The 12,425-nt window shown below is 52.2% G+C and overlaps 2 protein-coding genes across 2 annotated transcripts in view; both read right to left on the reverse strand.

Moving 5' to 3' along the window:
- Positions 1 to 12,425, reverse strand: part of LRRC32 (leucine rich repeat containing 32) — a 353,559-nt gene that overhangs the window by 49,377 nt on the left and 291,757 nt on the right. The gene's annotated exons all lie outside the window — the stretch shown is intronic.
- The window catches only part of THAP12 (THAP domain containing 12), a 71,702-nt gene continuing 61,873 nt past the window's right edge, over positions 2,597 to 12,425 (reverse strand). Inside the window, exon 10 of the mRNA XM_060160063.1 lies at positions 2,597 to 2,666. The gene's annotated coding sequence lies outside the window, so the exon portion shown is untranslated. The remainder of the gene's footprint in view (positions 2,667 to 12,425) is intronic.

Raw genomic sequence — 12,425 nt, forward strand, 5'->3', positions numbered from 1 at the left:
TGTAGTTAGCATGTCACCATATACTGTTACAAAATTCTTTTTCTTGTGATCAGAACTTTTTTTTTTTTTTTTTGCAGTACGCGGGCCTCTCACTGCTGTGGCCTCTCCCGTTGCAGAGCACAGGTTCCGGACGCGCAGGCTCAACAGCCATGGCCCACGGGCCCAGGTGCTCCGCGGCATGTGGGATCTTCCCGGACCGGGGCACGAACCCATGTCCCCTGCATCGGCAGGCAGACTCTCAACCACTGTGCCACCAGGGAAGCCCGTGATCAGAACCTTTAAGATCTACTCTCTTAGCCACGTTCAAATATACAATACAGAACTTTTAACTATAGTAGCACCAAATTTCTTAACATTCATTCAAGAGACAGTCACTGAGTGCTTACCACGCGCCAGGCCCTCTTCTCCCACCACGCTGTGCCCTCTTAAGGACTGTCATTTTGCACACGCTGTTCCTCTGTCGTAAGGGCCTTCCATAGCTCAGCTGCCTGAGAACTCATCTTCAAAATTCAGGCCAGGCTTCATCTCCCCATCCTCCCACGGAACTCCCTGACCCCAGGTTGTGTTAAGGGCCCCCCTGAGCTTCCCTTTGTCCCAGCACTGAGCACCCCGGTTTGTCATTGTCATTGCCTGTGTCCACACCTGTCTCCCCTCCAGACTGTGACCTCATCCTGGACAAAGGCCAGGTCTGACTCATCTTGCGGTCCCCAGCCCCACCTCAGGGCCTGGAGTGGAGCTGGCATCAGGAAAGGTGTGTGGAGGGACTTCCCTGGCAATCCAGTAGTTAAGACTCTGAGCTTCCACTGCAGGGGACCTGGGTTTGATCCCTGGTCGGGGAACTAAGATCCCACATGGTGCATGGCGTGGCCAAAAAAACAAATAAACTGTGTGGAGTGAGTGGAGGAATCGGGTGATAAATGAGCCAAGGGAGCAGAGTCCTGGAGTTTTCTAGGCGGTTCTGATTTCACAGTTTCTTTCCAGTTGTCCCCATAAGAACTCAGCTATTGGCAGATCATGTGTCTCTACTGATGTTTCGGAAAGCACCGTCCCCATCTCTGGGTGGGCGCAGGGCCTGGGGTCGTGGGGTACACAGTGGGCTGTGTGGCTTGAGTTGAGGTTTGAGCTCTGGTTCTGCCTCAGTGGGTCCCCATTCCCTCCACTCCCCAAAACTTCAGTCCCCGATCTGTGATTGGAGACCAGAAAGTGTCTGAGGGTCCTTGCCAGGCAGCCATTTCTGCCCTTGCCATGTCTTCTCCAAGCTGCCCTTGGGCCTCACGCTCCAGCGCCTGTGGCTCTGGGAGGTGAGACCGACAGCAGCAGAGGTGGAACCCCCGGCGCATTAATGGCGCTTGTGTTTACCCAGGCTGGGCCCATAAAATGTCTCAAGCGGAACTGAGCTTGGCTTGGAGCTATCTGGCATTGTCCGTTCCAGCTCTTGAACCTTGGAATGGACCACCTGGGTGGACATCTCATTCCCTAGACACCTTGAAAAACTCCAGAGGGAAGCCTGGCAAGGCCTTGGAGCAGAGGAGTAGACAAGGTTGGGTTTGCAGGACTTGGGGACCTGAGAGGTCAACTTGTCCAGCCCCCGGTCCCATGCAAGGATCCCCTGCAGGCTGCATTATGGCCTAAGGGAAGAAGGACCTGTCCTGCGTGCTGCCTTTCAGCAGAACCCTGCACTAGTACCCAGGAGGCATGGCTCTCTGACACACCACCTCTACCCAGTCTGTGGCTTCTTTCCGTACTGAGTTGCTGAGTTCCTGAGGTCAGGAACTTGAGTCTCCTTATCCCTCTGTCCCCAGCCTGGCCCTTTTCTAAGTTCCTCCTCTGTGCCCTGCCCTGTGCTGAGCTCTTTGGAACAAGGAAGCATCAGACTCAGTCTTTCCTTTGGGTCACTTATGTCTAGGAGGAAAAGCACCTGGGTACCCAATGCATCAGAGGATAAGTCAGGAGTCCATCCCTCCATCCATCTACCCACCCACCCTCCATCCCTCCATCTACCCATCCATCCATCCATCCAACCATCTATCCATCCATCTCTTGACAATAGTCCCATCAGCTTCTGGGGAGCAAAGCTATAAGCACAGGCTTTGGGGTCACGTGGTTCTGAGTTCAGAACTGTCCCCCATTGCATGACCTCTCTGGGCCTCAGTTTCCTCATCATTGAAAAACCTACCTCAGAGGGTAGTTATGAGATTCCCTGAGACAAGACAGGTAAACTGATGAGAACAGTGCCTGCACTGAGGCAGACTTACCTGGAAGGTAATGAAATCTGCGTTTAGGGGCCCTTTGCTTACACTTGTCTCTTCTCTGGAAGATACTCTCGAAATGTGTTCTCATGGTCATATATCTTTATAAAATTTTGTAAGAAGTAAGAGTTTTCAGCCACCAATGGTTGATGGTACTTTTTCTTCCTGGATCCCCCTCCGTCTTCCTTTCCTGCTGAGTAGTGTTGAGTGGCAGAGGCATTTAGGGATCCGGCTAATGGGAAGTTGAGTTGAGGGTATATTTACTGTATTGGGGGATTAGTGGCGTATACGTATATGCTTTGCAGTCACTTACGGGTATAGTTATTGTTAGCCGTCCTAGCATAGGAACAGCTTCCAGCATGAAGAACCCTGCTGCGCACCGTGCAGACTCATTTAGCGTTGGAACTGCAACCGGCCCTGGAAGCATGTGGATGGTGGGAGAGAAACAAGGTTTGACACAAATGCACCCAGATGTTAGTCTGTGGAATATTCTTTCAAGCATCGGTTGCGCCAAACTGTAGGCGAAGAATTTGGGCCTTATCAAAATAGAAACTCTCTCCTGTCAGTAATGGCACTGTGGCCTGAATAATTAGAAATGATAAATGTATCTTTTTTTTCTTGCTGGGAATCACGTGGAGTAGAACGGATTAGAAGTTCTGTGTTTGCAGGGCACCATCTGTAGCAGTATACAAACAGCAAGTTCCTTTGTGTCTAAAGTCGCTTATTTTATGTATCCCAACTGTTATTATGAGGAGGCAAAGAAAGAGTATGCAGTCCAAAATTACAAGGAAAAAGTGTTATGAAGGTATTTCTGACAATTTTTAAAAAAGTTGTATTACTTTTCTGAATTTGTTGATGTTTGTGGTATTCAGTCGCTTTAAAATATTTGTAATTAATTATGACTTCTTTTCTCATTCTGATTATTTACTTTTTTTTTTTTTTTTTGTGGTACGCGGGCCTCTCACTGTTGTGGCTTCCCTGTTGCGGAGCACAGGCTCCCGACGCGCAGGCTCGGTGGCCATGGCTCACGGGCCCAGCCGCTCCGCGGCATGTGGGATCCTCCTGGACCGGGGCACGAACCCGTGTCCCCTGCATCAGCAGGCGGACCCCCAACCACTGCACCACCAGGGAAGCCCTGATTATTTACTTTTGTACTTGGTTTTGTTTTGTCTTTTTTTTTTTGGTATTTTCTTCTTAAAGAGGGCTCCCCAAATCGTATAAGTTTCGGGTCCCTGAAAACTTGATCAGGCCCTGCCTAGCACATAGTAAGTGCTCAGTAGTGCTGGAAATTTCTGACTTGGTCCTCTTGCTCTAGCCAGGAGGCCAGTCAAGGTCTTCCCCCTCCTCCCACCATTGAACCCAATGCCCCTACCCATGTTGCAATTATAGACAGATACATGGCAGCCGATATCAGGGCAGATGCAATGTCAATGCTGGCACAGCCAGCCAATGTCCCTGTCACACATCTGTCTCTCCCACCAGAAGGGAGGCTCCCAGGCAAAGACGTGTCTGACTCCTTTGGGTCCCCAGTGCCCAGCACAAGCCTGGCAAGGATGAGGTCCTTGATCTCACAGGAGGGATCTGTCTTGGACTCAGTGTCAGCCACAGCTGGGTGCCCCTAGCTTCCTTCACTTTTCACCTGATGGAAAGAGAAGAGTGTAGCTTGGTGGTGTTAAACTGAGCCCTCGGGACCCTCAGAGGGGCCCCAGGAGCGGCCAAGAGGGTGGAGGGAAGGCTGAGGGGTTAGGGTTCTAAGACCCCCTCACCTTCCTTCAACCAGAGCACCTTCCCTTTTGTTGGATGCATTGGCTGGGTCATAGCGTTACGGGTCACATAAGCGTTCATCTGGAAAATGTGTTGCAATGTGAGAAACAGGATGGAAAAGCACTGGTGTGCTCCTCCCTCCTGTGCACTGTAGGAAGCACAGAGCTGTGCTCCATGCTCGTGCTTGGTAAGCAGAGAGACACTCCCAGCAGGCATTTTGTGAGTTGACCTCACCCCTTGCATCCTTGTATTTTTTTCTTCCCTTTTGGTCCCTTGTTCCTTTAAAAACTGGTTAAATTCTGTATGTCTGCAGTCCACCTCCTTTTGAAATGAGGTGGGCTAGAAATAAATTCATCTAAAGGTTTAACAAAAGTGTGTTGAATGAAGGATCCTCCAAACACATGTCCTCTTGCCCAGCCCAGTCCTCTTCACAATTCTCGTTCCCTCCCTCCCCCCTTCATGGGATAATTTTCAGCTCCCTGTCTGCTTTCCCCACTGGATGATGAGCAGGGGCCGTATGTACCCACCTAGCACTCTCCCCAGACAGGGCAAGTTCTCACTACATGATTATGGAAAGAAGGAGGGGAGGGAGGAAAGGATGGCCTATGTCACAACCCCTCATGCAGGGTGTGTGTCAGAGCACTCTCGGGCTCTGGACTGACACACACCCAGGTTCGAATCTTGCCTCCACAGCCTGCCAACTATGAAACTACGGGCAGGGACTTCCCTGGCGGTCCAGCGGTTAAGACTCCGTGCTCCCAATGCAGGGGTTCCGGGTTCAATCCCTGGCCAGGGAACTAGATCCCACATACCGTAAAAAAATCCCGCAGGTGGCAACAAAGATCCCGCGTGCCACAACTAAGACCCGGTGCAGCCAAATAAATAAATATTAAAAAAAAAGAAACTATGGGCAAATCACTTTCCCTCTCTGAGCCTCGTCTCTAAAACAGGAATAATAGGTGCTCAGGAAAGGGCTGGAGAATGAACTGAACTGGCCTGGAAAGGGAGGGAGCCTCTGCATGCAGAGCCTGTCCCAAGCTGGGGCCTCCCCTCTCCCACGAGTTCCTCAGCCCCACAGGCTCCAAGTCCAGTGGGGCAGAACCTTTTAATTGGGCCAGGCCCGGAGGGTGAGTGGAGGCAATCAAGCCTGCCCAGGCTTGGCAGGCGGCCTGGTCCCCCGAAGCCTGCCCGTGTGGCTGCCAGCACCCAACAACAGGGCATTCCAAGGCCTGTCTGCCACTGGCCACGCAGCCTGCATGGAGTCCTGGAGGCTTGGTGTACATGGTTAGGAGCTCAGTGTGACAGGATGGACACAGAGTGGGTACCAAGCCAATGCCAGGTGAGTTGAATAGTTACATTCTATGGGCACATAGATACATCTGGCCCTAAATGGGAAAAGTGAAATAATACAATACCAGCCATTTATTGAGTGCCTACAATAACGAGACATATCTGTATTATTTAACACTCTCTCTGAGTACTATTCCCATTTTACAGGTGGAGAAACTAAGGCTCGGGGAGGTTAAAATTTGCTCAAGGTCACAGAGAAGGCATGTACTGTGGTCAGGGTTTGAGCCCCACCATGTACTCCTCAAGTGTGCGCTGCTGCCCTGCCAGGGCCACCCAGCTCTCAGTGCACATCCATGTTAACGAAACCCTCCTCTGCCCAACCTGGTGCTGGGGCTGGAGGTACAAGATAAACCTGCAGGGCTCTGCCAGGGAAGGTTAGCCTCATACACAGACAATGCTAAGAGGAGGTAGCCACTCCCAGAGAAGGAGCTGAAAGAATCTGAACTGGGGGCATTAGAGGGCTAGAGGTGGCCTTTGTGCAGAGCTTCGAGGGCCGGGGAGAGAGGATGACCCCTCAAGACCATCTGCTTTGGATCACCCGTTATACAGAAGAGAGACATACATGCCCCACAGAGGGATGCAAGGAGCTGGAGCAGAGCAGCACCTGCAACCCCAGCCCTCACATCCCGCCTAGGGGCCTGGCCTGTGCTTCGCCTGCAGCTTCCTCCGGGCCTTTGATAACTGTTCAGAGGTGCAGCCAGGGGGCAAGAAGCTGGGGCAGAAAAAGAACTGACCGTTGACACTGGGGGCAGCCTCAAGAGGGCCCAGTCGGGGTGCTCATATCCCAGAGGGGCCGACTGGGCAAAGGGGATGGCAGACACAGGCGCTACCCACACTAGGCTCATAATTATTTGCTGAAGGACTTACCTGGTGGTCCAGTGGCTAAGATTCCATGTTCCCAAAGCAGGGGGCCCAGGTTCGATCCCTGGCCAGGGAACTAGATCCCATGTGCCACAACTAAAGATCCCACGTGCCACAACTAAAGATCCCGCATGCCGCAACGAAGGTCGAAGATCCCGCGTGTGGCAACTAAGACCGGGCACAGCCAAATAAATACATAAATATTGAAAAAACAAAGTATTTGCTGAATAAATGAACGAATGAATGAGTGAGTGGGGTCCCAGTGGGCAAAGTGAAGGCCAATAGATAGGTGGCACAGAGAGGTAAATGTCTGAACCAGTGTCTGCAAGGACCTTCTCCCAGGAGAGCGGTCCCACACGAGGGCGCTGCCCCAGGAGGAGTGAGCTCCCCATCAGGGGACAGAGGGAAAGTCACTCTGTGAAGGGCCCGTGGTCAGGACTGCTAGAGCCAGGGTTCTGGCTCCTGAGGAAATGGTATCTCTGGTTCTGAGATTCTTTCCACCTTGCTGCTGGGGACAAGAGCCAGTTCCCACGAGGAGGACGAAAGTGCTGGCAGGCTGGAGATCCAGCCAGCTGAAAGGTGACCCCGCTGAAGGTCCGGGAGAGGCGGGAGCCTGCTGAGAGCTTGAGGCCTCCACGCCAGACAGCCTCCAGCTCACTGTGTGGCTTCCTGTAAGTCTCGACCCCTCAGGGCCCTCATCTGCCCTGTAGGCTCTCAGGGCTGTTCTGAGGCCAAAACAATTCCTATTTCCCTCCACACTTTGCAACATAAAAACATGTTTACATTATTCCATTTATATAGAGTGGGGAAAAAAAAAACACAACTCAGCTTTGGGTACAATTTCTTAGGCACAAGAATCTCCCACTATAGTTGGGGGTGGGGTGGGAAGTGGCCCCCAGAATAGGCCCGTTCTCATCCTCATCGTCCCCAGAGCCATCTCACTATTCAAGTCCCTTCACCTCTCTGAACATCAGTTTCATCTTCTGTGAAATGAGACTATAAACTATTTTACAAAATCAAAACAAACCACAAAAAGTTCTTAAGAAAGGGATGGGGACTTCCTTGGTGGCGCAGTGGTTAAGAATCTGCCTGTCAGTGCAGGGGACACGGGTTTGATCCCTGTTCCAGGAAGATTCCCACATGCCACGGAGCAAGTAAGCCCGTGCACCGCAACTACTGAGCCTGCGCTCTAGAGCCCGTGAGCCACAACTACTGAGCCCGGGTGCCACAACTACTGAGCCTGCGCTCTAGAGCCCGCGAGACACAGCTACTGAGCCCGCGAACCACAACTACTGAGCCCGGGTGCCACAACTACTGAAGCCTGCACGCCTATAGCCCGTGCTGTACAAGAGAAGCCGCCACAATGAGAAGCCCGCGCACCACAACAAAGAGTAGTCCCCGCTCGCCGCAACTAGAGAAAGCCCATGCACAGCAACAGCAACAAAGACCCAACGCAGCCAAAAATAAAATAAATAAATTTATTAAAAAAAAAAAAAGGAAAGGGATGCTCTGGGGACTTTGAGGGCTGACAAGTTGCCTGGAAGACGCCCACCCTGGGCCTGGCTGCTGTGGACACCCCCTGTGCCCCCGGGTTAGGCGCCAGCAGGAGTAGCCCCACCAAGTGCCGCTTCTGAAGCTGTTTGCTTCTCTCACTTTGGCCCTGGGCTGGGAAGACATGGAAATTCTGACAGCCTCAGACTCCATGTGTTTTATGGGCCCTGAGAACACAGCAGCCCCATAAAGTCACTTCAGATGGCTTACAAGCCCCAAGACCATCCAGGATCGCCTGACCCAGGGAATCCTGAGCTCACCGGGGAGCGACTGGGCCCCAAAACCAAAGGACGAGACTCCGGGGCCGATGGGACTGGACCACCAAGATAAATCTTCCGCCTGCCTCGCGGCCCCTGTGGCCTGACGGACTTGGGGAGTGGCTCTCAAACCAGCCAGACCCGACTGAGAAGGTGCTGCAAGACTGCTCACCTGTGTGCTGGGTGAGCTGAAGGATGGCCTTTGTCCCCAAACCCAGGCTGAGCCTGTGTGGCTCTTGGAGACCTATTAATAGAGAGGGAGCCGGAGAGGCTCAGGCTTTACGGTGAGCCCCGGGTTTGATCCTGCTTCTGCCATTAGCCCTGTGACCTTAAGGCACCAGCAAGCCAGCTCCCAATTTTCTCATCCCTTCAGTGATAATGACCAGGGCAGCTATTTCTACCTCACGTGGTGTGTGGGAGTCAAACAAGGTACCCAACTGGGGCTATTATTTGGTCCCGGCTTTGCCCTCCAGGTAAGATGGCGCCAACCACTGACTCAACGGATGGGCACGTCCTGTCCTCACCATGGTTGCTTCTCTCTGCGACTTACCCCACTCTCACTGACGGTCTTCTTTTTCCTGGATTGCCAAGATCTTCCAACAGAAACCTTGGCTCCAGTGTCCTCTACCCATACCCAGTAGCCCCCCATCAAACTCTCTAACCTGACTTTCAGGGTTGTCCTCCACCCAGCCCATGTAGACCTATCATTGCCCTCCAGTTCCCCCAACCAGAAGGACCCAACATGCTTCACTCACACAGGTCATGTTACTACCATTACTAATATTAGTAATAATAATAACTAGCATTTATGGAGTGCTCACTCCCTGTATATTACATGTGACCTATCACTGAGTTACATGAACCAATGCAATTAATCCTCACAACCACCTTATGTGGTAAGTACCCAAATTATCCCATATTACAGAGAAGGTCACTGAGGCACAGAGAGAAGTAACTTGCCCAAAGGTCACACAACTAAGAGGGAGCAGAGCTGGGTTTCGAGCTGGTGAAGTCTGGCTCCAGAGCCCCAGAATGACCATTCTTAGCTCATGCTATTGTGTTCCTTCATGAGACTGGAGGGCACAGAGAACATGGGGATGAGGGGTGATGTCTGGCCTGGGCATTCTGGAGCTGCCCCGTCGTTTGCAAAGTTATTCTCACCACAAAGTCATCAAGGTGAGGGTGGTGTTTCCCAGGACGTGCTCTCTGGACCACCTACCTGCACCGGAGCCTCCCAGGTGCTTATGAAAATGCAGAATCCTTTGCCCCACTCCTGATCTGAATCAGAGTTTTGGGGAGTTGAGCTTGAAGGTCAAAAAAACAAAACCCACTAGACTAGAAAGTTCTGCCCAGGGAATTCCCTGGTGGTCCAGTGGTTAGGACTCAGCACTTTCACTGCCGTGGTCCCGGTTCAATCCCTGGTGAGGGAACTAAGATCCCACAAGCCGTGTGGCACTGCCCCCCCCCCCAAAAAAGTTCTGCCCAGACACTGGAATCCATTCAAATCCTGAATCAAGGGCCCCTGGGCAAGTCACTGATTTTCTCTGAACCTCCATTTTCTCATCTGTATTAGGGAATGAGAAATTGACCCCAGGGATGGCTGTGAGAGCCAATGAAATAATGGATGTATAACTGGCATGTGGAACAGGCTAAATTCTGTGGTGTGCAAGTGAAAAAAACTTAATTTTTCACCACTGTCTCTCAAACCTGCCCTGTGGGCTCTCCCTCTCCAGCCCTAACGGGGATCTAGGGTGGACCCCAGGCTTCCTGCTCTAGGTTAGGGATAAAGTGACAGTCTCATTCCCAGGTGGTAACAGATGCACCCAGTCTGACCTCACTAGGTCACTCTCATATCTGATTCAAAACTCCTCCTCCCCCTACTCAGGCCCATTTCCAGATTTAGCTGCTGGGAGAGGGAAGGGGCTTGGGGGCTTCTTCTATTTCCTCACCTCCCTCCACTCTGTGTCGTCCACTGCCTTCAGAACTAGGTCTGGATGCGGGGGACAGTGTGGAGGGGGGAGTGGGAGGGTAGACACAAAATGATGACAGTAGGACTGGCCTAAGGCTGCCGGGACCTGGCTTGGGGACTCACTCCTTTTGCAGCGGCAATGACCCAAACCCAGCTTTCTCTCTTTGGGGTATATTGTGGATTTTTCAATGACCCCCACCCTTGCTAAGAAAAATTTACTGACATGGGTAATGCCCCCTCTTCCAGTTGATGTCTGCCACTCTCCCCTCAATCCCAGGCAGACACCTTCGGTTTGGGTCACATGACACTGGCAGGCAGCAGACCCTCAACTGGACCTTGCTACATGATTCGTGTCCCGATTCAGTCCAGAGCGCCCACTTGGGCCCACAGGAATCTTGTTTCTTTGTCTGCAAACCCTAGCAGGGCGTGCTTGACCCTGCAGTCCCCTGTCCTCTCTCTCCAGCCTCAAGGCTTCAAACGGTGTTTCAGGCGAGAATCAGACACACAGCCCTCTGCCCGCAAACTCCAGGACCTACACGAGGAGGCGACAGTCCTTGCACACCAAGTTTGTCCTTCCAGCCCCTACTTGGGCTGGAAGCAGGTGCCAGACACAGAATTGGTTTGGGGCCATTCCTTTTTCTTGTCCTGCACAGATGCTTTGAAATGTGGGGTGCTGGGGTCTGTGGTATGCAATTTGGGGCCTCAGCACCTAACTCAGAGAAGGTGTCCATTAAGAATTCCAGGCCCTTCTCTTCCTGAAACAAGGGGAGCTGGGGATTCAAGGAAGGAAGCAGAAGAGCAAAAAGCAGGGCTACACAAAGCATCAGGCAGAGCGGAGCCTCCACAGGCTCCCAGAGATACATGTAAAACCAAGGATTGGGAGGGATTCGTTTTAATTAAAAAGCAATCGAGGCCCAGATATAAAGTATCATGACACTAATGGTCCAGGAAATCTGGAACCTTAAATCACAGCAATTTCTCCCCAGAGGGCAGGCCTGGGACCCCAGGGTTAGATAGGGGGCTTGGCGTGTGCCAAGGCAGTTAATGCAGAAGGTGAGTGCAGATTCCTCCCTGCGAAAGCATTCAGATAGACAGCAGGTGAGAGCTCGGAGGCCTCTGGGTCCAGTTTGGCGCCATCACTTGAAAGATGGGGAAACTGAGGCCCAGAGAGCAGTAGGTTCTGCTGAGGGTCACACAGAGAATGGGAGCAAAGCCAGAACCAGAACCTGAGCTGGAGGCCCTGTCCCTGTACCAGCATTGTGATCACATCCCAGGATGGACGCTTTCCCTGCCAGGGCCTTCCAGTGAGGCCTGGGGTCTGGGAATCTGCCGGAGTCACTGAGCCCAGAGATGTTTAGAATTTCCGCACGGCTCTTGGGTGGTGGTGGTGAATGGGGTTAACCTGGAAGCCTCGCAAATAGGGTGAGCCAGCTGTCAGCCCCAGGTCAGGGGCCACCTGCGCTTACATCATCCAATGTGGTCCTCACCACCTGCCTGAATCGCCTTGCATCAGGGACTCACTGAGTGACTCTAGGAAACCTTGCCAGCCTCCCTCTATCCGGCCTTGGTGTCACCATCTCTATGATGAGGAGGTTGAACTGGACCCTCTGTAGAGGCCCCTCAGTGCTGACAACCTGTGAGTCCATAAGTCTTTTAAGCCTGCTGTCCCATCCCCCAAAGAGGGGTATTGTGAAGACAGCAAGCAGCAGGGTGGGGTGATCATGAATGGCGAGACAGGAAGCATTTTGAGCTCCCAAGGAAAGCCTGCAACACAGCCCCCAGCTGCAGGGATCCTTCTGCACCCCCTAATTCTCTGGATTTCCCTCCTAAGGGCTGGCCTGAGCCAAAAGTCAGACACTTCATTCATTCATCCCACTAGGATTTATCACTTCCCTGGAATGCTCTGCGCTTCTACAAATCTTGGGATGTCTGAGAGCATCTAGCCAAAGTGGGTGGGTCTCCCTGCTGCACCTGAGTGAAAGGCAGGCTGCCAAATAACCACTGACTTCTTTGGCCATATCAGTAGAGATGGTGCCAAATCCAAGGAGGTGATTTTCTCAATCTACTCCGTACTGACAACATTCCTAGAGAGTGATGACCAGTGTGGGAGTAGAACTTTGTGACCAGAGGAGGTGATCAGGGAGGTGAGAGTTCTAGAACCTGGAGAAAAGAAAACTCAGGGGACAAAGGTACTAGTCCCACACCTCTACGAGGATGTGGGGGATAGATGGCCGTACGTGTTTGGTGGCATTACAGACCTGAGAACTAGACGACTTCAGAGATTTCCGGTTCAAGCTCTCTTCCCGTAGCCTCCCTGACTGATGATAAACTGATAAACCCTAATGCAGGGCACACACCTCCTGTGACACGGAGTTTAATCCCCACCTGGCAGCTGTTTCCATGGCAAGAAGACTCTGGAGGATA

This window comes from Lagenorhynchus albirostris, chromosome 9, assembly GCF_949774975.1.
Source record: "Lagenorhynchus albirostris chromosome 9, mLagAlb1.1, whole genome shotgun sequence".
Lineage (NCBI taxonomy): Eukaryota > Metazoa > Chordata > Mammalia > Artiodactyla > Delphinidae > Lagenorhynchus > Lagenorhynchus albirostris.